Source organism: Pleurodeles waltl, chromosome 5 (assembly GCF_031143425.1).
Source record: "Pleurodeles waltl isolate 20211129_DDA chromosome 5, aPleWal1.hap1.20221129, whole genome shotgun sequence".
In the NCBI taxonomy this organism is placed as follows: Eukaryota; Metazoa; Chordata; class Amphibia; order Caudata; family Salamandridae; genus Pleurodeles; species Pleurodeles waltl.
Window position 1 is genome coordinate 695,605,330 of NC_090444.1, and position 22,197 is coordinate 695,627,526.

The 22,197-nt window shown below is 45.5% G+C and overlaps 1 protein-coding gene across 1 annotated transcript in view; it reads left to right on the plus strand.

The window, feature by feature from the left end:
- SLC22A3 (solute carrier family 22 member 3) overlaps positions 1 to 22,197 on the plus strand; it is a 634,522-nt gene that overhangs the window by 353,445 nt on the left and 258,880 nt on the right. The window lies entirely within an intron of this gene.

The window sequence follows — 22,197 nt, forward strand, 5'->3', positions numbered from 1 at the left end:
TGCAGTGAAGCATTCAGCATACAGTTGTGGTTTCCTGGCTGGAATCTCCCTCTTAACGTGTAATGGGACTAGGAAGTGTTTTTATAATAACACACCTAATGTTCTAAGAAAATGTCCCTTCGTAAGGATGTGTATTTTCTACGAATGTTGGAGACTAAACTTCTACCACGTTTACCGGTAATGTACCAAACTGTAGCCTTGACTGAAGCACAAAGTGACCAAGAATGTGTTGTTTGAGAACACAGTGCTGGGCTAAGCAAAACAGTTATATAGAAGAAATTAATACAATACCCTTAAACTTTGCAGATGCTTTGGATTGATCACAAGCAAAGGAATGCCCAAAGGGATGAAAACGTTGAGCCACAGTAATGACTTAGTTACTGTGGTTCTAGCATTTCCCCTGGTCGTTCTATTGCAGCAGGACTTTCAGCTGAGGTGAACAGATGAATGTTCATCCCTCTTCACAATCCTATAAAGAGATCTGTACATCAGAAGTGCATTTTGGTGAACTTGTAAAGGGATGTGCCTTGCATGTGGAGTGATTTTCAACTAACCCCTTTGCACATAGTAGATGAAGAGCAAGCAGGGTGCAGGAGGCCCCCCTTAAGCATCTTGTCAGATGTTAAAGTGGAAGCTCTAGCAGGCCCTGGTTACCTCCAGGCAATGTATTACAGGCAATGCAATGTGTTTTGACTCGTGTAATTTTCAAGACATAGGTCCGGTGTAGGACTTTAATGGTGGGAATAATAAGTACTGTGCTGTTTTAATCCAAAAATGATGCAAGTAATGAGGTTCTGTTTATTTCACTGCCTGGTATGAGACTTTGCAGACAGAATTTTTTGTAGATAGCATCATAGTACTCCCTGCAAACCTTAACCACAGCTAGGATCAGGGCTTTGATGCAGTTGCTACCGGGTATTTGCACAAGCAAACTGGTCCTTTGACACTCAAGTCTCTTGCCTTATTATATCACGTCAGCATCTTAGTGCAGCACCTTAGTGTGTTTAACTTTTCACAATATTTACAGTTTTCTAATCTTTCTGTTTGCATTGTATTCTTACAATGTCATATAACGTGGTCAAAATTATATTTTATATGAATTTATGACACCGGAAGGATCTGAGTGACTGGAATTGCTTAATAAACTTGCTAGACAAACTCTTAAAATAGGGCTACGGTTTTCTAGCCCTACTGCAGGCACACATGTGTGAAATGTCACAAATCGATTTGTCTGTATGTATACAATTTGCAAGCTTAATGAATTGAAGATTTCTCCATGATCAACTGCAAATCTTTGCTGGAAAGATGTCACCCTACCCCAGCCTTCCCCTGCTGCTTTCTTTAAAGCTATAGACCACTGAACAATGTTAGTTTAAGGTCTCTTTAATAGACTCAAAGGCCAACACAAAACCACTGCCTACTATACACCCTCAGAGACCTCTTCACTTGGTTTGACCATTGGGCAGAATGTAAAAATGTGAAACCAGATAACCTGGAATCAATACTAATGTCCTGCTTGTCCTAATTGTGTGATTCCAGGCAAACATTTTATTTCATAGAGTCTCTTTTTTCTTTTTTATCATATGAGAGCATTTTTAAATACTTGAGTTCAGGATGTGCAGTGTACAAGCATCACTTATACTTGGTCTAATAGACCATATTGTTACTCCAGTCATAATAAGAATCTAGGCGATGTTTAGATTTACGTGACTACTGACTTGCCTCTTTTTTTTTTGCATTGTTGTTGGGGGGCAAGCCATTAATATTTCTAAGTTCATACAAATTTTAAGTTCATATTTAATAATTATCATTTAATAAATATATGTTATGTAGTGATATAATCTATTTTGCCAAGGTGAAATGCGTCTCTACATGTGTTTGAATTTTAGAGAGATTGCATCATATTTTTACATTATGTTTGTTTCATGATATGCATGCCAAAGGTTTTCATGGCCTGACTTATGCACGGACTACTAGAGCCATGCCAGACCTTGGGTTGCCCTGTTAACGTGCTGGTACATCTACCTATATTGGTGACTCTGGCTTAGTACATGGGGCCGTCAGCCACTTGATAAAATGATTTGTCAAAGTCAAGGACTAGAAACATGGAGTCCTGCCTACATGCACCAATATGACAACTCTACCATCTAGCAGAGGCGAACAAAAGTATATGCAATAAAAATATATATAGAATAAGTGATCCCAGGACAGGGACTCCAGATCATTATGTTGTATGTGACCATAGTCATGAGTTTCCTGAGAGAAATACCAGGCCCAGGGACGAGCAGGGTCATAGCTTCAAGGGGGCATGTTTGTGGAAAAAACCCTGCAAGTGCATTATTGGCTTGGGAGGTGGGTCTGGGGACCCTGAGTCAGGTCTGCTATGCCTTTGTCAGTTTTTCTTGTTGTTCTCATTTCACTAAGTGCTTTAACTTATTATTTTTTGGAGCAGAAACTTAAATATATTGAGTGACTGGTTTACCAACGAAGTTGTAAAGCTACACCCCTTGAAGTACTTTTGAATGGGTGCAAATTTACCACTTTTTTGAATTCACAAACATTGGCAGTAGTAGGCTTCGAACGCTGCACCTGTTTCAGGTTTCCAGGAATAATACTGGTAATCAAACACTAAAAAGTGATGGTATAACTGCTTGCACATAGCCTAAGCAGCAGTAATCGCTTACAATAGCATCTCAACCCATCTTTTTTCACCCACTGCGTCACTCTAAATGAGGACCATCTAATGCAAATCATTACTGACCCTGTTCCTAATGGAAACAGTCCATCCTGAACCTTGATCATCTCACCCTTCCATCCTGCAGCTGACTGCATTTTTAGTTGAGATCTTTGAGATTCATACCCTTGAATCTCACTGGCTAAGCAATGCTCTTGCCAATCAATATGCGACCTCCAGATGTACCCATCTTTTAATACTGACACTGACTGTCCATCCAAGGAACTTCATAAGAGTCTAGCAGGACGCCTAAAACAAGAGTAGTTAAACACAGAAAGCCACACAATATTGAACTTTCTGCAACAAAATCTCAGTGGAACAGATCTAAGGAAATGAGATTATTGAAAACTACTTCAATGACAAAATAGCTACCACTCTGCCTTTGCATCACAGAACCACCATAAAGATGGAAACCACCAATTTGCCATCTCTCATGACTTTAAACATCCTTTCTGAAAAAGAATCATACAACAATAACAATGCAGGCAGACCATTTAGATCACGATCAGACTCAGCACTCTCAAACATCTTCATAGATATCGTTTGTCTTGGGGCAGTAGCTATCTTATCTTCCATCCATTTCAGCAATTTATCCCCAGATAAATTAGAATGGGGTTGTCATCTGCTTTTACTCACTCCAAATCTGTCTCTATCAACAGGTGGCTTTGTTTTTCAAATTTGTCTGATGTGTGTGAATCGCTGGAGGCACCCATGCCTGCTCAAGCACACAAGTCTTGATCAAGTCAGTCCTCCCCAACTCCTGCAGAACCCTCAGGACCTCCAGGACCTTTTTCTTAGACATTGTTTTAAGTTATTACCACCCACCATATACCCTAAACTTTTGCCTATCTGAACTGCCTGCCCAAAAACTCTGTCTGACTCATTGTGGCCAGCATGCACTTACCCTAAGGATGACCTATCCCTGTCTACAAGGATTTTACAATATTCAAACCCCACTCTCCCGGCACCCCTAGCCAACCCTGCCCAGCAGATCTCAGGCCTACACACCTCGCCTGAAGACCCTGGGGGGGCAGGGCAAGGCTCTATTAGCCTGCACACCCCAAGGCCTCTTTTTAGGTTGAGTGCTCAAGCGCTCTGACGTGTTGTAATCTATCTGTGGGCTTTTAACCACACCCACCACACGCCCATCACTATCACTTGTTCATGGGCTTGCCTTTGAAAAATCCTATGTTATCATTGGCAAATGCTTTATGTTTGTCCCTCCTTGGGGTGCTTTTTTTACCGTCTTTGACATCGACTCTGTTACATGGATAATTGCATGTCTGCCAATACATTTTACTGCGAGCAAACTTCTTTTTCCTTTTGTGTCTCTCCTTCGCACTCGCCCTCATGGCGGCAATTGCACTTTGAAGTGGCTTGCTTATGTCAACTGTTTCACTTTTCAGTTTCAATTTATGTGGCAAGAAAAGTCCAGTTAGGAATTTACAATGCTAATAGCTCTAACTCGAGCAAACATAAGACTCATTGCATCGAAAATGCTTGTTTAAATAGGAGCAAGCATTTTTTCTGAATCCAGGATGAGGACTTGCCTCATGTTGTTACTTTGGGGCGGGGGGCAAGAAAGGGAGGTGATGTGGTAATGTAATGACAGAACTCTTTATTTTTATGGAGGACTTAGCCTTATAGCAGCATATAAGTTTAGGTGCTGATGAAGGCTTGTGGTAAGTAATCAGCACATTAGTTTGCACCAGTTGTCATTTTGCAGACGCGCACTGTAAGGCATTAAAAGATTCAAAGACCCAGAATTTGGAAGGCTACATGGGTGAACCTCTAGTTATTGAAATGTGAGAAACACTGACATCATACACCACTTACCTTGGATGACATCACAGTGTTGACCACTTCTCAGGCAAGTGGATGGGAAAAATGTAAACTACAAATGGTAAGCAGAGTGAGTTTTTTTCTTTATTATTACCGCTACCTTTGTGACTCCAGGGTCCACAGGTAACAGCGGCACTCTAAAAGTAAACCAAGGTTGGAAACAGCCTTTAGCATGCATGCCTTTAGCACGCATGGTAAGTATTGGTTAGGTAAATATATCAATATATACACATATATATATATATATATATATATATATATATATATATATATATATATATATATATATATATATATAAAAATCACTTAAAGCACCAAAGGTTACAGGGACATTATAGTTAGGCTCACATTTTAAATGTATAAAACAATAGAAATTCAGCTGTTATAGTTCTAGTTATTTGAAGTAACTATAACTTGTGCCCTAAGGTAACTAACTTGTGCTCCCACCATGCACAGTTTTTTCTCAATAATTTTACGTTGATATTATCGATGATGTTATCAAAGATGTCATGAGTGCTGTAATATGAGGGTAATTATTTGTGTATGGCGAGGATGCAAGTTATAGTAACGTCCCAGTAACCTTTGTTTTTTAAGTACATTTCTATGTTTTAAAAAAAATTCAATTTATTTACTATAACATCCCTGCATATATATATATATAGTGGCTGCAAGGGTGCCCCCAAGCCCATCACTTCCCTGGGGCTGCCTAAAAAAAAGTTATTGGGGTGTCATATGGACACCTCCCACCCCGGGACCACTGTCCCCCCTGGGGCTACCTAAAAAAATGGTTGGGGGTCACGTCGACTCCCCCAGGGACCTCCACCACCTCACCGGGGCAACAAATTAAAAATAGTTAGGAGGGGCTCCGCAGACCCCCCATGGGTATCACTACCTTACCAGGGAAACACAACATAATTTTTGTTGGGGCGCCATCAAACCCCACCTGGGCCCTGGGTCCACCACCTCCCTGGGGCAACATTAAATAAATATATGTGGGGCTTCACAGACCCCAGGCCCCGATGACCACCACCTCCCTGGGGCTACATCATAAAAAATGCTCTGGGGGGCCATGTGTACCTCCCCAGGCCCTGGAGAGTACTACCTGTCCGGGGCTACCTACTAAAAGTATTTCAGGGGGCCACATGGGCCCCCCCAGGCGACCACCAGCTCCCTGCGTGCGAGTACAATGTATTCATCTGTTTCCCTGCCTGCATGACAGCGGTCAGGAAAAGAGATGAAAACTCCACTCCCAGCAAGAGGGAGCAGTTTTAACACTCCTGCTTGCTGGGAGAGGAGTTATGTTTGCTTTTGCTGGGTGGGAGCTGTCATAGCTCCCGCCAAGCAAAGGCAAACAGCTACTTCCAGAGGGTGGGCACCTCAAGAGGTAGCAGGAGCTAGCCTTTTGGGGTAGTGGTCCCCAGGGCCTTTAATAACTCAATGAGGGAGGGCTGCCTGGCCACCCTCCTCTCTATTGCATGGGGTAGCCCTGGGAAGGTGGTGGTCCTCGGGCTGTATATGGCCCGAAAGGGAGAGGGGAATGTGGCCCTCCTCCCTTTGTAAATATCAATTGGCCCTGAGGAGGTGGTGGCCGTCCTGGGGGGGGTGGGGGTGGGGGGGGTCAGTGCAGCCCCTGCATCATTATACCCGGGGGGGTGTTCCACGCCGCCACCTTGATATTGTATTGTGGAGCCTCAGGGAGGATGGTGGTTCCTGGGTAACAGGGGGGTCCGCATTGCCCCTTGTATCATTCTACACTTAATGCCCTGAGGAGGTGGTGGTCCCTGGGGCTTGAGGGGGTCCACGCTGCCCCCATATATGATAAAAGTGAGCCCCGGGTAGGTGGTGGTCCCTGGGGCTTCAACAAGCCGTACAAGGGGAACCTGGACACCCTACTCCATTTCTTCAAAAAACGCACCCAATGCCCCTGAAAAGTGGCCAACCCTGTGGCTGATTAAATAATAAGCGTGGGGGCTGTGACCTTTTTATATAAAATGTTCAGTAGATCCGCAGATTTCTCCGATAGTTTAAAACAAAATGCTTTTTAGCCTTGCTGGGGTCCCAGGGGAATTCCTGGACCAATGCTAGGGGCTTACGGTATACATAACCTTCCCCTTTTTCTTTTTTTTGCATTTTTTTGGTGACTTGGCTGAGTCTTGATTTTTGAAGTGTTGTCAGCCTTGGCAGGAGATCTCCCTATATCCGTGGTCCTAGATATACAAATTTCTTTTCTCTTTAATATCGTGAAAACTATTGAACGGATTTGCAAGTGTGATCTGTGGACCAAAAGCTACCTTTTTACCAAGTTTGGTGTAATTCCATGTAGCGGATCAGGCATGTCCAAAGAGATTATGGGAATTAACATGGGAAACACACTTTTTGTGTCCCCGTCCTCCTCCCCCCTCGACGGATCACCCCGAAACTTTCCATGCAAACCAAGACTGTAGAGGGCACTTTTTTTTGAAAATTTGACTGCCAGTAGGAGATATATATCTATATATATATATATATATATATTTATGAAATAAGAAAATTCACTGCACTCCACAGGGTCCTGTGTATCGCTTTTATTAAAGCATTCAGTAACCAGCAACGCGTTTCAACTTATTACAAGTCTTGTTCACGGCTAGTGAGTCCCTCTACTGTTTACTTTAAATAGTAAAATTGTGTACTGCTCAGAATGGTGCATTCTGGACATCGTGGTTCAAAAAACAAAAATTACTTAAACAGAATCACAAAAATGTATAATGAATTCCAAATGTACTGTTATATATGTTATTGACTCTTTAAATGATCACTAAATATGATTCCTATATTTATGAGAGATTTATGACAATCTAATCGAAAATGTTTATAGCAATATGTTTGGCACATCATGTCATTTCAGGCTATATGACGGCTTAGCGCCCAAACCTTCAGACTTGACTATCTGCAATAGACATGTTTATTAAAGAAATACTTATCGCCTACTATATATTGGTATGGCATATCCTATTACTCAATTATAAGTGACGGCTGAGTGCCTATAATTTCAGATATGTTGGTTTATCATCTCATCAATATCAGCAAAATGTTCTTTGATCCCATATTATACACATGAGATCTGATCTGATCCATGGAGCACAACATGATCTTTCATTTATATCAAGTCCCTCCCATGCAACTTATTATATGTGAATCTCATAGTGTCATAAAAAATGTTCGATTGTTCTCAAATTACACCTCATTTCAATGTCATCATTTATAAATGTACAAAAAGTTCCTCATCAATGTTGAGCCCATAAGGGATCTTGGTTCTGAGCCGAATGATGAGTTTACTTTCTAGTTGGTGCAATTTCAATGTTCTATTATCCCCACGTTCATTGCTATCAATCCTGGCCAAACCAAAGAACCTAATACTTTTCCAGTGTGTGGTGTGTTGGTTGTTGTGATGCTTGGTCAGAGCATAGTTGTGGTCATGATTCTGTATAGCTCTGATGTGTTCCAATATCCTCTTTTTTAGTGGGCAAATGGTGCTTCCTATTTACTGTAGGCCACATGTGCACTCTAATAGACCATGTATTGCCTGTTGCATGTTATTCTATGAGAAATCTTGAATTCTCTTCCTCTGTAATCTGAAAAGCTCTTAATATTTTTTACCATTGACATGCTTTACAATTGTTACATTTGTAAAAACCAATCACTTCTCTGTTTAGCCAAGTTTTTATTGGCTGTGGTGTATAATGACTTCTTACCAAAATGTCTTTGATAGAGCATGATTTACTGTAAATGATTTGTGGTCTTATGCCTATTGATTGGCTAATGTCTTGATCATTTTTCAGTATCTTCCAATGTTTCTTAAAAATATTTGCAATTGCCTTACTTTCTTTACTATACGTAGGTATCAGTCGAGGACATCCATTGTCTTCCTTTGGAATATCTATAGATGTATCTATGAGAGTTTGGTAATGACTTCTATCTCTTGGTTTTTTGGCACCGAGGTCTATGTATGTTCTGGGATAACCTGAGCGGAAAAATCTCTGACTTATATCTGCAAACTGAATTTCTATCTCATCATCATTGGAACAATTTCTCCTGGTTCTCAAAAACTCACCAAATGGAATGTTTTTTATCAATGGCTTTGGATGGAAACTTGTCCCATGTAAGATACAGTTAGTGGCTGTTTCTTTTCTATACATGGTTGTTTGTATTTTTCCATTCTCTACATAAACCAGAATATCCAGAAAATTCACTCTTGTAGCATCCATATTATATGTAAATTGGAGACCACAATCATTGCTGTTGATCTTATTAAAGAACATATAAAATTCTTTGTCAGAACCGTTCCATATTATGAGTAAATCATCAATGTAACGTAGCCAAAGAACAATTTTGTCAAGATGTTCCTGGTAAGCATCCTGCCAGGCCACATCTCTCTCACACCATCCCATGGTCAAATTTTTATAGCTCAGAGATAGAGAAATGCCCATGGCAGTCCCTCGTATCTGTTTGTAAATTTGGTGATTAAATATGAATACATTATTTTGTAGACACATTTCTACCATATTCAATAGCATGATGGAGTGTTTAGTTTCCTTTATGTTCCACTGTCTGATGAAATAGCCTAGAGCATTCAGGCCTATTTCATGTTGGATGGAGGTATATAGTGAAACCAGATCTAGGGTAATCATTCCATAGTCCAATTGCCATATTATGTCTGAGATTGCCCTCAGAATGTCTCTTGTGTCTTTAATATATGAGCTCAATGATATTACCAGAGGTGCTAAATAGAAATCAACATATTGCAAGATGTTCTCATACAATGACCCATATCCTGAGACAATAGGTCTGCCTGGAGGTATTTTGGGGCCCATATTTATACGTTTTGACACAAACCAGCGCTGGCGCTGGTTTGCGTAATTTTTTTTACCACCGGCTAATGCCTTTCCTATGCGCCATGCGGGCGCCTTATTTAAGGGATGACGTTAGCCGGCGCTGCGGACTCGTTAGAGTAAAAAAAAATGACTCAAACCAGGCAGCGCCGGCGTAGGGGAAAATGGGGGATGTGCGTTAAAAAATGGTGCAAGTCAGGTTTGAGGCAAAAACCATGCCTCAAACCGGACTTGCGCCATTTTTTGACGCACAACCCCCAATGAAATGAATCTTGTCTTAGCAAAGACAAGAGTCAAGCCCTCTTGCCCAATGGCCATGCACAGGGGACACAGTGGCATGTAGGGGGGCCCAAATTAGGCCCCCCTATGCCACTTTAAAAAAATATATATTTACCTCAAATTACCTGTACTTACCTGGGAGGGGTCGCCCCATCCATAGGTGTGTTCCAGGGGTGGGCGAGGGTGGCAGGGAAGGGGACCTCTGGACTCCTTCCAGAGTGCTTCATCCTGCCAAGGACAGAGGTAGTGGAAGTGATACTCCACTGGTTCTGGAGGCAGCTTTGTGCTCAGAGTGCTTCACCCTGCCAAGGACAGAGGTAGTGGATGTGATACTCCACTGGTTCTGGAGGGGGCTTTGTGCCCAGAGTGCTTCATCCTGCCAAGGACAGAGGTAGTGGAAGTGATACTCCACTGGTTCTGGAGGCGGCTTTGTGCCCAGAGTGCTTCATCCTGACAAGGACTGAGGTAGTGGGTGTGATACTCCACTGGTTCTGGAGGGGGCTTTGTGCCCAGAGTGCTTCACCCTGCCAAGGACAGAGGTAGTGGATGTGATACTCCACTGGTTCTGGAAGGGGCTTTGTGCCCAGAGTGCTTCATCCTGACAAGGACAGAGGTAGTGGATGTGATACTCCCCTGGTTCTGGAGGGGGCTTTGTGCCCAGAGTGCTTCATCCTGACAAGGACTGAGGTAGTGGGTGTGATACTCCACTGGTTCTGGAGGAGGCTTTGTGCCCAGAGTGCTTCATCCTGCCAAGGACAGAGGTAGTGGATCTGACACTCCACTGATGGTGGGGCAACATGGAAGCTGTCCAGGCCCGTGGAACTGAAAACCAGCCTCGTACGAATGACCACTGGGGATGGCAGCCATGTCTGCGGTGATGCCACTGGCACAGGATGTGGCGTGGCCGCTGGCGGCGGGCTCAGTAGCGGCAGTGCTGGTGGCGCTCATTGGGCAGCGGTGCTGGTGGGGGGCTCACTGAGCGTGCTGCTGGCGTCGGTGTCCTGAGCGGCGGTGCTGGGCTCACTGAGCGTGCTGCTGGCGGCGGTGTCCTGAGTGGCGGTGCTGGTGGGGGGCTCACTGAGCTTGCCGCTGGCGGCGGTGTCCTGAGCAGCTGTGCTGGTGGGGAGCTCACGGAGCTTGCTGCTGGCAGTGGTGTCCTGAGCGGCAGTGCTGGTGGCGGCCTCACTGAGCTTGCTGATGGCGGCGGTGTCGTGAGAGGCGGTGTCGTGAGCAGCGGTGCTGGTGGCGGCCTCACTGAGCTTGCTGCTGCTGAAGGGCACAGTGTCTGCGGTGCAGGTAAAGGGCACAGTATTCTGGGTGCTGGCGGCGGTGCCCGTAGCGGCGGTGCATGTGGCGGTGCCGGTGGCGGTATTGTCCGCTGTGCAGGTTGGCGGTGACTTCCCTTTCTTTCTCTGGCCCTTCCCCACCTTGGATGGTGGCGCAGCTGCCTTGCCACTCCCAACTGTTGTCCTGGCTGAGCCCTTGGTGGCAGGTGTTTTGGCCTTCTCCCTCTGGGCTGTGGGCAGCTTCTTTTGTTTTGGAGGTGGGGGAATGTCCTTGGCCTCGCTTCTTGGGACACTGGCTGCCCTGCTGCTTGGCGCACTCCAGAAGCCAGTATACTTCTGGTACCACTGTTCCCGCTGATGTGGTGGCTGAGGTGCTGGGTTGGGACCTGGAAAGGCAGGCCCTAGGGTACAGAAGGGGTGGGGGAGGTGAAGGGAAGAGGTCAAGGTTTGACAGGAAAAGCTTTGTAGACACACTGGGACGGGCAGATGGAGGGGGTTTGGGAGTGGAGGAAGAGGTAGTGGTTGTAGGAGGTGTTCGTTTGCTGACTTTGGGTGAAGGTGCATGGGCTGGAGGCTGTTGTGAGGTGGATGGCTGTTGGGTGGGTGTGTGACTGCGTTTGTGTACTTTGGGAGGAGGGCTCACAGACACACTGGGAGAAGACACAGGGGATGTGTGAATGGTAGTGGGGTGGTGAGTGCACGTGAGCGGTGTGTGGTGATGGGCGTGCTGGTGATGGAGGTAGTGGCTGAAGATTTAGTGCATGCAGGTGTGAGTGGAGACTTGACAGGGAGGGAAGAGGGAGACGTGGAGGAGGGGGACACAGTGGAGGCAGTGGATGTTGGTATGTGTGCTAGGATATGATGCTTGTGTGAGTGCCTGTGGGATGTGTGGTGCTTATGTTGGCCAGAGCTACCCTTGTGTGTTGAGGTGTGTGAATGCTGGTCTGATGGTGTGCTTGGGATAGGCTGAGGTACTGGGGATTGGGTCTGGGTGGAGGAAGTTGGAGGGGGAGGTTGGACACAGGGACAATGGCTGCCATCAGTGCTGAGGCCAGAGTCTGAAATGTTCGCTGTTGGGCTGCCTGGCCAGAATGAATGCCCTCCAGGTATGCATTTGTCTGTTGCAACTTCCTCTCTACACCCTGGATGGAATTCAGTATGGTAGACTTCCCAACAGTGAGGGATCTGAGGAGGTCAATGGCCTCCTCACTGAGGGCAGCAGGGCTGACTGGGGCAGGGCCTGAGGTGCCAGGGGCGAAGGAGATGCCCACCCTCCTGGGTGAGCGCCCATGGGGCACACGTTGAGGGGCTCCTGGGAGGGCGTTGCTGGTAGGGGGGGTGGCGGCTGTACCTGTAGATGCGGTGGGCACAGAGGGGCCCGCCACCGCAAGGGAGCTCCCATCAGAGGAGGATTCGGTGTTGCTGGTCTCAGCTCCTGTCCCCTCCGTGGAGCTTCCCTCACCCTCCGTCCCACTGGTGAATTCTGAGTCCATAGGCTTGCCCTCCAGGGCCATGTAGGATGCAGCTCCTCCGCCTGATGATGCTAATGCACACAAGAACAGGAAGACCACAAAGAGGGGTGGAAAGAAAGTAGAAAGACATGTTCAGTGCATGCAATACCGCTACCGTTGGCGGACACTACAGACACAGCAGCCCTGCACTTTCAGTTCCCTAATTGATCACAGGGACATTGGGTACAAGGCCTATGCCCGATTGCTCCACACATGCAAGTCACAGGAGCCTGACTAGGTGTAGATGGCTCTTACCACTGGTGGGGATGGGGTGCCACTGATCCTGCCTCACAAAGGGTCCTTGCCTACAAGGCTCGCCCCAGCTTAGGGGAACCCACAGCCCACCTCCCCCACCCAGACACCTCCAATGCGCGCTGAATCAGATGGATGTGAGTTTACTCACCCCCTTGTGGCTGCTGTGATGCCCTCAAGCGCCCATCCAACTCCAGATATGCCACTGCCAGGATCCAGAACATCAGGGGGGTCATGGTGCGACGGGCACCCCTCCCACATTGGGAGGCCATTCCCAGCTGGGCCTCCGCCGTCTTCTTGCTCCAGCGGCGAATGTCCTCCTATCTTTTACGGCAGTGGGTGCTCCGTCTGTGGTGGACCCCCAGGGCCCGGACGTCCTTATCGATGGCACACCAAATATCCTTCTTCTGGTGGGCGCTGACCTACAGGAATAGTACAGGAAAAAAGGTACAACATTAACCGTCCGGACCGTCACAGTCATTGGCCCACCCTTGCCCTGACGCACATACACTCACCGTCGTATCATGCACGCCTCATTCCCCCCCCATCTCCCATCCACACCACTCCAAACAGGCATTGCCTATACAGCATGCTCACAGTGTACTCACCTGTTCGTCTGGAGGACCGTAGAGTAGCGTGTACTGTGGGAGGACCCCATCCACTAGTTTCTCCAACTCCTCCGATGTGAAGGCAGGGGCCCTTTCCCCAGACACTGTAGCCATTGTCGCTTCCAGACACAGGTCACAGCAGCACTTGCAGTGTAGGTCCTCTCCTGTCGAAGATCAGGTATCAAGTGAGTGAACAGACAGAAAATGGCTGTCACGTCCGCGGCGGTGCGTACCGTCACCGCCGGCATACATCGTCATTGGCTCCTGGGACCCATAGGGTTCAATGTTAACCAATGCAGGATTGTGCCGCGGTCTTGGACCGCCTAACGCGACGGTGTACAACGCCAGTGCAGTTACCTCATATCCCCTTGTCCCACATTACCGGTCAGGCAGCCGCCATTTCAGGGGGCCATGTGGCATTAATTTTAAATGCGTCACACATATATAGGTCTTGCATACACACTAAGACAGGCACATAGCGAATTGACAAATGTGTGCAATAAAGTTGTTTATTTCGTACCTCAGTGTTGGCTGACCCTCTGATCGCTGTTCTCATCCATAGAGCACGTCCGCTGGGGCAGATGAGGAGATGGTGGCATCCTCCGGTGTACAGACCGCTGGTGGACCTGTCGACAATGGAAGAGTAACATGTAATAGTCACCTACAGTCTTGATCGTGCCACAATCCAGGAACTGTGTGCCCAGTTGGAGCCAGACCTGATGTCAGCTATCCGCCATCCCACAGGAATCCCCCCTCTAGTGCAGGTCCTGTCAGTACTCCATTTCCTGGCAAGTGGGTCCTTTCAAACAACAGTGGTCATAGCATCAGGCATGTCCCAGCCAATGTTCTCTAACGTGTTGTCCAGAGTGTTGTCTGCCCTGCTGAAGCACATGCGCAGCTACATCGTTTTCCCTCAGGTGGAGGATTTGCCTACCGTGAAAGGTGACTTTTATGCCCTGGGACATATCCCCAACATCATAGGTGCCATTGATGGGACACATGTGGCCTTGGTCCCCTCCCGCAGGAGTGAACAGGTGTACAGAAACCGGAAGAGTTACCATTCTATGAATGTGCAGATGGTGTGTTTGGCCGACCAGTACATCTCCCATGTGAACGCCAAGTTTCCTGGCTCAGTGCATGACGCTTACATTCTGAGGAATAGCAGCATCCCTTATGTGATGGGGCAACTCCAGAGCCACCGTGTGTGGCTATTAGGTGAGGACATGGACCCTATACAGTGTGAATAGATGTCTGGGTCTGGGGTTGTCCCTATGGGTTAGTGTGTGTCTAACAGTTGTCCCTTGACATTTGCAGGTGACTCTGGCTACCCCAACCTGTCATGGCTACTGACCCCAGTGAGGAATCCCAGGACAAGGGCAGAGGAATGCTACAATGAGGCACATGGGCGAACTAGGAGGGTTATAGAGAGGACCTTTGGCCTCCTGAAGGCCAGGTTCAGGTGCCTCCATATGACATGTGGTTCCATCTACTACTCACCAAAGAAGGTGTGCCAGATCATCGTGGCCTGCTGTATGCCACACAACTTGGCTTTGCGACGACAGGTGCCTTTTCTGCAGGAGGATGGTCCTGAAGGAGGTGTTGTGGCAGCTGTGGAGCCTGTGGACAGTGAAGAAGAGGAGGCAGAAAAATGTTGCGTAGGCTCTCATTATCTTAATGAGACTACTGGATTTTGAGCAGCAAGATCGTCCACAATGTGGGGGACTGAGTCTGACCCACAGTGGATGACGCTTGTCACTCCAAATCCGGGTTTTGCTCCGGCTAATTAGCAGTGCCTCATCTCTCCCAAATGGCAGAGACAATTTGGGCAGCCGAGCACATGACATATCAGTACTTCTCAGGGTGGTCGTGGTCACTCAGGTCACAACCGGTTCTCTCATACACAATGTGGTCTCATATATAAATGACAATAAAGGCAGTTTACGTTTTAAAGATTGGTTTAATAAAACAACTGCATTTTGGATAGCAAAGCGTGAGCTGCAATAACCAGAACTACACAACACAGTAATACGATGAGAGAGAAACACAAGAATAAGGCTATCATGGTGCCACTATTTTATTCTCTCTCTAAGTTATATTTTGAGCACAGCATGTTAAGCTCTAAGCCTGCCTTTCAGGTTCCCCCGGGAGGACATCAACCCTCATACCTGAACAAAGGCCTGTAATCTGCATCAGCATCTGCAACGGGGCATTCAGCATACAGTTGTGGTTCCCTGGCTGGAATCTTCCTCTTGACGTGTATTAGGACTAGAAAGTGTTTTTATAACTAACACGCAGATGTCCTAAGAAAATGTCCCAACGTAAGGATGTGTATTTTCTACGAATGCTGGAGACTAAACTTCTACCACGTTTACCGGCAATGTACCAGACTGTAGCCTTGACTGAAGCACAAGGCGATTAAGACTGCATTATTTGAGAGCACAGTGCTGAACTAAGCTAAACAGTGTGAAAGAAGAAATTAAAACGAGACCGTAAAAACTGGTTATTGTAAAATAACAGTGCGAGGCTGAATAAAATATATCTATGGCAAAGTGCACAGCGGCCTAGTATGTTAAACTAACGTGCATGGAGCTACACATAAAACGGCTACACAACACCCTCCCCTTGTCGGTAGAAAGTGGTTCAAGCCAAAGCTAAAATAACCTAACCTAAAATATGTTTAAAACCCTACTTAATTTTGACAAGTTAAGAGGACACACAAGCATATTACTTGACAATTTAGAAATGAGCATGCAGTTCAGAGCCGCATTCAAATTGAAATGTCAATTTAGAACAGTTCCGAATCAACCACAATTCATGCAAAGCAGGAGATCTTCAACTTTGGCAGATGACAGGACCGGTAAATCCGTGCCAAAAAAGACTAAGGAGCAGGTGTGTTCCATAGCCCCAGTGTCAACCAAGGCGGCATCCCATGCAGTGCCCATTAACTAGTCAATGATAACTTCCTCCAGGAAGGGTAGCTCGTAATCAGCTTCTCTCAGCAAACGCAGCCGCAGTGCGCATGTCTGGTAATGAACCCTCAACGAGAACATCAACAGATCAGCCTCAATCACTGAGGGGCGTTGCTGTGAAAGACAAACTGCCAGTGCATGTTCAAAAGAGCACCAACGGCACCGAAACACGGGCTGCGCACAATCCAAAACCGGTCAGAATGACAAAGACCAGTTACACCCCAAATGTTCCAGGAGTGTTGCTCCAAACTGCTACTTCATGCGTTCACGACACAGCTGCGCTGATGGGAGCGCCTTCATTTGTCCTTGTTGCAGAGGGACAGCCATTGCGGAAAAACAACTGCAACAGCAAAATGCCGGCTATTAAAGCCAAAGTTATTGGAAATCCCCCCAAAATACTTCAGAAAATTGAGTGAATAGCTGAAGGTATCAAACCGAATATAGAGGAGAAGGTGTGAACACAACCAATACCAACAGCTTTGAAAAAATGTGCTAATCCAGCCGTGCTGGACGCATTAAATATACGTCCCACGAGTTCACTAAAGTGTCTCTGAAAGTTCGTATTTAACAGGGACTGTATTTCTGCCGACGACCTTGCCACTTGAAGTGCGTAGGTCTCGCGTGCAGATGTAAGGCCACATACTTCTGAAACAATAAAGCCTTGAGTCTACTCAACTCGTCAAAATTCACCTTGGAAGTAGCAATATGAGGCCAGATGTCAGCTACCTCCCTTAATTTAGTGGGGGTAAACAACACGTTCCCGCAGCATGTAACAACCTTAGAGACCGAAACAACGTAAACTATTCCGGCCCGCATGCCACAACAGTCTTTACAATTGAGAAGGACGTAGCTGCCGTTTGAAAGCACCTGGAACGTGCGTTTAATCAAGGGGACTGAAACTCCCTTCAGATAGCAAGCCAAGTTTGCAACCGAGGCATTACACGCCCCATGCAAGGACAGCTGCTTACAAATCATCGAATGGCTGCCTGAAGTCTCGCATTCACTACCGCTAAAAAAGACCTCTTTCATGCCATTGAGGCATTTGTACGAGAAGGGAAGCTCCCACACCTCATGGATGTAACTATCTCCCAACTTTTCATATCTGCCTACCGGAACGTGTTTCAAACAAGAAGTGAATTATAATGTTGAAATAGGCAGATTAATAACCCCGTGTATTAACCACTCTGCCGAAGGAATCTCAGCCACGGTAAAAGGCAGTCTTTCTATCTTTTCAATGTTAAGCATGACATAAGTCGCTTCTTTCTTAGCCATTAGTTGTTCTTGCCACGTCAAATTAAAGGAAAAAAATATTTCCCTGGCACTGATGTGCTGCCACGGAACGCGACCCTCCTTCAATGTCTGAAGTGTCCAACCCAACTGCATAATGGACCTGGTCTGACTCTGTCCATGATATAAAGAAGACATATCAGATCGAATAATGTCTATAGCAGAGGAAACAATGTTGTTAATTGTGTATATCCGGTCGGACAAGGTGTGAATCCCATTATCCACAACAGCTAATGCCTTTTTCAAATTTTCCTGGTCTATTTGCCTTAACCGGGCTGGAGCCTCTTGTTGGGAAAGTTTCCATATTTCATTGTATACTTCATTCAAGAAACGCTTCCTACGTGGTATCTTGGGGCCTGACAAGAAATCTTGTAAGTCAGTGTTGTTAGACAAGAGATTGAGGTGCGCTTTAACCGCATCAAGTGAGGACGATTTTAGCCACTGGTGGCACAATTTTCCTACACTATATGCTGTAATTATGTCAGCATGTTCTGGTGATATATAGCGAGGGTCTGGCCTACTCGTCCGGAAACCCCCCGAGGAGGTGACAAAACGTTGATGACACCCATTGGTATCTATGGGCCACAATAACCACCCGCCTGGACGTGTCAGTGAAGCATTTAACTTACCATTCTGGATCCACTCATTAAGCTTGTGTATGGTTGCATTTGTGTATTTTTGCCAATTGCCAAATTTTGCAGGGGCAGGTATACTGGGCATGTTTAATTCTCTAATTGTTGCTAAGCCTAAAAACTTGTTTGTTGCACTGTTTCATTTAAAAAGATCATTTGAACAGGGATGAGACATGCTCTAAACAATGTTTTTGTACCCTTAGTCTGTCAATTTTTTGTTCCCCAAACACTTTTCAAATCAATATATTTGGACCAATATTCATAACCTTCAATTGATAACCGGAAAGCAAAGGATTACGAATATATAAATTTTGTGTTGGTCAATAGCATATGAATGTCCTTAGTAGGAGTTACTTTAAAATAATAGGACTCAGCATTTTTTTGACGATGCCCAGAAAAATACGCAAACTTTTCAGTATACGTTTTTGAACTCCCTTGTGGTGGAGTTGGACAATGTTCCCATAGCGTGTAATTAAATATCGTTTTGGGACTACTCGCTCTATGTATGAAGTGGTGCCCATAATAATTATAGCAAAACATATCACCATAATTTTCTTTAAACTGGTAAACATCTTCGTTTTCATAGACAGTATAATATTGCAAATCTGTCATCATAGAATCAACTGTTTTCACATCCCAATCATCAGACACAATGCCTGGTATGACTATATCATTCATAGATAATTTTAACACATAAGGTATTTAAATGATTTCCATGGGATCATATATATCAAACATCACTTTGTCCCAAACAATCCCATCAGGAATTGGCACTGCAGAAATGTTCACAAAGGATAAGTCTCTTCAGACCTTATGTGATGAAAAATGTGGTTTCAAAACCTCCTCCACCTGTTCTACCGCTGATCTCTCGGGAAGAAAGTGACCATGTATCAACAAGAAAAAGGTAATAACAAAACCAATCCAAAGCAGAAAGGCTAGAACAGTCAGGGAAAGCCATACATAGTTCCATGGAAAAATGAAATATGTTTCTTTAAGCCAATATATTAGCTTACGTGCACCTGACAGGTCAGCTGTCGAAGAGGCAAACGAGTCCGATAGACCGTCATTGAAGTCAGCAAAGTAACCAGAGGCAGTTCGTGCAAATGGCGTAGCCGTGGTCAATGGTGGAGTTGGTGTTTCCTGTGGTGGTACACTGTTGACAGCGCCATCCGTCTGGCTTATAGTCGAGGTGACCTGATCAAACGTTTCTAAATTGCTTGTTGTTAGTGGAACTAATGCAAGATCATCATCCACCCTCCCCAAGCTCGGAGAGGTGTCAGTGTTGGTTTAAACAACTTGTAGCGGAACTTCTTCTTCAGTAGTGAGAGGGATTCGGGAACTACTGGATGTTCCTCTTGGTCGGCTGTGCAGAATCGGCCACATGCTGTAGTTTGACATTGTCAATTGAAATAAAACGATTTTCTTTGTCACCTGGCAGCGGTGGTAGAATACAGTTCTGGTACCATGTATCCCCAGTACAGGGACTGGTGCCCGATAAGAAGGGCCAAATTATTTTTTCACTGCAACCTTTTCACATACAAGATCCCCAACCCTGGGAATCCAGCTGGTAGATGTTACAGGCATATCCTTAATTCCTGTGGAGGCAGCACTTTTAGAAGAGTTATCCTCACGGAACTGTTGTAATTGCTGTAAAATAGTGACACGATAATTTATGTCAAAAGGTGTTTCTGCTGCCTCCACGCCAGGACCATCAAGATCCGGAACAAACATTTGAGTCCTTGAAAAGGCACTCATATGAAGAACGACCCCCAGGGACCTTCTAAGCAGGTTATTTAGTGCTCTGTGAACTCCATACAGGTGGGTTAGCCAACTACGACCTGTACCTAAGACTCTGGCTGTTAAGGATTGCTTTAAATCGCGGTTTAATCGCTCCACGACACTATTTCCCTCGGGATGAAATGGAGGCGAGTACTGCAGTTGGACCCCCAACAAAGCCATGGTGTCCCTGAATGCCCTTGAGGCGAAAGCAGGGCCCTGGTCCGAATGGAACGCCGCAACTGCATAAGTACCGATAAAGACTCGCAAATCTTTAATAACAGTCCGAGCGTCAGCCGAGCGTTGTGGCCACACCCACACAGATCTGGAGCATGAATCAACAGCGACTAATATGTATTTGTATGCACTATCAGGTGTTAGTGGACCGCAGTGGTCCAAGTACACACACTGTAAAGGTCTATTGGAAATTAAGAGGGGTGTCTGCAGCGGGCGCTTGGCCGTAGAAACTTTAATTTGTTGACAGATGTCACAACAAAGGACATACTGCTTAGTCTCTTTGTAGAGACTGGGCCACCAATAACGGGCCTGTAAGAGTGAAATTGTAGCCGCCACACCAGCATGTACAGATGCCACCCCCTCATGCGCTGCTTTGACTTTGATCAATTGTGGTCTTATATCTTTGTTGGGGATGTCACGTACGCCTACGCCTGGAATTTTAATTTCAGCGTTCAGCATACCTCCCATATAGTATTGATATTTGTTAGGGAATACTTTAAGATAAGGCGTACCCTCAACCGTAGCTTTTATGGCAGCCAAAGTGTCTGTGTCTCGTTTGGAACTCGAATGAGTCACTGCAGCTACAGTGGCTACTGCCACTGCCGACTTTACGGCTTCATCTGCCAAAGTATTTCCAGCAACGTGTATTCCAACGCGCTGGTGTCCAAGTGTATGCACAACATGGACTTTCGGTAACGTCTCTTTCAGGTCTGCTACCTTCCCCTACAGGAGTCTGTGTTTTATGATGTTGCCTTTGGAATCTCTGAAACCATTCTGATGCCAGTAATGCAGATATTCATTAAAGGACTGGACACAGTAATATGAATCACAAACAATCTGTGTGGACTGCGCTGGATCCGTATGTTCTAGTGCCATCAGCAGAGCTTTTAGCTCAGCCAATTGTGCTGAACAATCCCCTAAGGTCTGTGTATAGGTATGTAGGGGACAGAATTTCTCCCCCTCCATATAGCCGCTTACGACTGTGCAAGCAGCAGAATATTGATGTTTAGTTCCAATCACTGGTTGCGCAGAGCCATTGGTGTACATTACTCTATGATATTGATCAATAGGCAAGGTATTCACTGGAACTGGATATTCTACTTCATATTGTAGAAATTCTTAAGTTTGTAATTTTGGATCGAAAATGTAGTCTACATCAGTGGCTGTTAGAGACGTAGCCCATTGTATCCAATGTGGATGGAGTGCTTTTGCTTTCGGAACGCTAGCTTTTGTAACAGCCTCTAGGGCTGCAATTGGAGAAACAACAATGATGCGTTTCCCTTGGGCAAGAGGTCGTTCTTTAATAACAGCCGTCTGTACAGCAGTGAGAATTTTCTCTGTAGGTGCAAAGCGTTGTTCAGCAGCTGAATACAACTGTGATTTATATGCAATCGGGACTGTCTCACCTTCATTAAATGTTACATAGGTGAAACCGATGGCCCCAGCTATTACCCGGATGACCAAATGTGTTTTGTTGTCCCTTGTGTGTAAATGTTTTGCTGCTAGCATGTCTGTCTGCAATTCTCGAAGAGTGCGTGTATGTTCAACTGTCCAGAATGTACTTGAAAAATTGGGACGTATTAAGTCATATAAAGGTTTTATGCGTGTTGCATAATCAGGAATGTATGTTCTGCCAAAATTTAGAAAACCCAACAACGATTGAAGTTTTTTAATCGTATTCGGTGGTTGTAATTGTGCACATTTTTCTAAAAATTGTGGCGCTAGGCTCTTCCCTTTACTTGACAGCTCATATCCCAGGAACAGGACGCTGAGGAAGGCAATTTTTGATTTTTTAAAGTTAAATTTGTAGCCTAGTTCGGCAAACCCTACAACAAGCGGGCTCCCCGTCTTAAATGTTGTAGTAACTTGTCATCCATGAGAAATATATCATCCACATATGACAATGCCTCAGGGTC